The following is a 3227-nucleotide window of genomic DNA, read 5'->3' on the forward strand; positions in this document are numbered from 1 at the left end:
AAACATAAAGAAACTCGTGGCTTGACAAAATCACGACCCATACCTTCTTGTCTGGTTGCTGGGCCTTAAGAACGAACTTGCACTGTTTTGTCAGTCAGGAGCAAAACGGGCCATCTTCGCACCCAGGTCACTGACCAGTACCGCGCCCTGTGTAAATTGACAAAAAAGAAAAATCTAAATATGTTTTTGTAAGATTTATTTGGAATACAACATAACATCACAGGCAGAACATGAAATCATGAACATGGAAGTACTCACGACGTTCAAAGTCCTTCCGAGGTGGAAAAGGTGTCCAATCCTGTTTTTGCTCCAGGCGTCGTTTCATGGCCAGAGAGCGACGGAATGCCTTGGTGTTCGGCATCTCAACAATGAAATGAAAGATTGTGTCATTTTCAATGAAGGACAATGATAACACAAGTTTACAGAAAAAAGTGATGTTTTCTCACACACGACATCAAAACACAGAAAGGTTTCTATACCTTTGCAGCTGGAGACGATGAGCTTAAATCAATAAAGCAAAAGCAAATGTGTATGTGTACTCTTGGACCCTAACCCTAATGCCATACAAGTCTATGGGGTGAAATTTCAACTTTGTCCTACAGATATGGGGCCACTTGCTTTTTCATCAGGAGCCCCCAAGAAGAACCCACGCCAAATTTGGGGCTTCTAGTACTTGAGGAACCCTGAAACCCTAACCCTAATTTCAGCTAACCCTAACCCTAACCCTAGTTTCAGCCTTATTGTTAACCCTAATTCAATGCAAGTCTATGGGGTGAATTTTCAACTTTGTCCTACAGATATGGGGCCACTTGCTTTTTCATCAGGAGCCCCCAAGAAGCGCCCACGCTAGATTTGGGGCTTCTAGCCAATGAGGAAAAATTTGGAGCAGACACAACAGGGTTACAGCTGAGAAGGCACTTAAGATCCTCAAAGGACTGTTGCCACTCACTAGACCAAACAAATGGTTTCAATGGACTGGTTAATTCTTCTCTAGTGGCCGGCAGCTCCACTGCCTTAGTGCTGGAGATGCCCGCTCAGGGGCGCCGCCAGGAATTTTGGGCCCCCTTCAAAAAAACAAAAACAAATGGGCCTCCTTTGCGCAGCGCTTGTTAAAAGCTTCACATCACTCAAAAAATACAGTATAGTTCAATAATAGTGCTTGAGTCCATCTTGACAGTGTCAATGTATTTTTATTGTGAATTCTCCACAAAGCAAACTCTTAACATTTATGAATGATTCATGAAAAAACACTTGATGTCTCTCGGACAAAGTTGAGCTTTGACCTTCATAGACTTGCACTGCATTAGGGTTTAGCGATGAGGCTGGAATTAGAGTGAGGGTTTTGGGGTTCCTCATGGGCTAGAAGCCCCAAATTTGGCGTGGGTGTGTCCAGGAGGATCCTGATGAACCTGAAAGTGGCCCCATGTCCCTAGGACAAAGTTGACCTTTGACCCTCATAGACTTGTCTGGCATTAGGGTTATCGATAAGCGATCCAAACCTGGTGAGTTTAAGACTTAGTGACTCTACGTACATGAATGTATGGGGTACCCCGTCCTTACCTTGTTCCAACCTTCCCTCCACAAACCTGGCTGTCCAGTGCAGAAGTCAAAGTGAGAGAGAGAACAAAGAAGGAGGAGGGCCTGTGACGCCGCTGCTGATTGGCTCGTTGGTCGGTTGAATGAGCCAATTCTAGAGCTCCCCTCGGTGTCCACACACTGCAAAATATATCTAAGAAATAAACACTTAAATTGAGAAAGAACAGGCTAGAAACAAGTCAAATTATCTGCCAATGCAGTAAGATATTTAGACTTGGTAAGATTTCTTAAAATAAGACGATATATCTTGGCATTTGAAGAATGGAAAAACTCTTGAAATAAACAGTAAAGCACTCATCCCAAGGACTGTACTAAGTCAAATAAACTTGATACTAGCTTCTCAATTCTTTTTTCACGTTTGCTTCTTTCTTAATTTGAATGAAAAGATCTTAAAACCAGACCTACTAACAGTGCAATTCTTCTTAATTTAAGTGTTCACAATATGAGCTTTTTTTTCTCAAAATGAGACAAAGCATCCACCCCCCCTACGCCCATTCCCCCCAAAAAAAAATAATTCAGCAAACAGAATTAATATTGTCAACAACTATTTATTCACTTAAATTGCTGACAGTGCCTTCACTGCCTTGTAATAAAAACGTCACTAAGGCATTGCATCTTAAAACAACCTCAAGCAATCATTTCTACAACGCAAGTAACAATTGTTACAATATTCACCGTCATCATTATTGAATATTGATTCAGATTCCCTGACACTCAGTTACACACACACAAAAAAAAAACAGCATGGGGACAGCATATAGTGTTGATATATACTGATAACATGTTTGTTCCAACAGACTCCCACCCACCCTCAAGTTACAACTACCAGGGGAGTGTATCACTACCTATGCCTAGTACACAGCTCTACTCCCCAATAAAATCTTTCCATTCTGCCATGGTCTTTTTTGTATGAGGCTGTGGTGTCTCACTCATGGATAGTGTCCTGTAGCACTTCTGTCTGAATGACAGAGAGAAGGGTTGCCACACACTTTTGGATATGTGAGGTGCAGGGCATAGTAGTAACCCATCAGATGAAGCAGACCGTCACTCAAGTCTTCCTTGGCAAGCGTGGTGGTGGGAGTGGCTCCAAGACAGATGAGACAGCGGGTCCCATCAAACAGCAACACAGGAGTGCAGAAAGACCTCTTCTGCGAGTACATTGTGGGATCTTCTGTTGGCTAAAGAAAAAGAAGAAGGAAACGCCACATCCATGCATGGAACTATGAAGTGTTGAATGTGAGAAAATGCAAACAAACTTTCACCTGAATGACATGAAGCAGTGCCTCACTGGCATGTCCCAGCTTCTTCGGTGGTGGACTTGGTGAAGGAAAGAGTGTGGGGAGTGGCCTGAGCAGCGCGATGGAATATTCCACTGGAATAGAACAAATCAACTTTGAGTTCAAAGTTAGTCTTCCTGAAAATGAGTCTTATTAGGTTTGTGTTGATCACAAAAAAAAATCGTATTTTTTCAGCATGAAGAGTATTACCATTCTGCATCTATTCATTCAGCGCAACATAAACCATCCTATGTCCAAGGAAACAGCTACACAGTCAATTAGAGACACAGCAAAATGACTCACCTACATCCAGCGTTATGCGTGGCTTCATCACTTCATTTTTTTTCCAAACAC

The sequence above is a fragment of the Nelusetta ayraudi genome, unplaced genomic scaffold (assembly GCF_046127955.1).
Source record: "Nelusetta ayraudi isolate G7.1 ecotype Tasmania unplaced genomic scaffold, CSIRO-AGI_Nayr_v1 ptg000139l, whole genome shotgun sequence".
Classification (NCBI taxonomy): domain Eukaryota; kingdom Metazoa; phylum Chordata; class Actinopteri; order Tetraodontiformes; family Monacanthidae; genus Nelusetta; species Nelusetta ayraudi.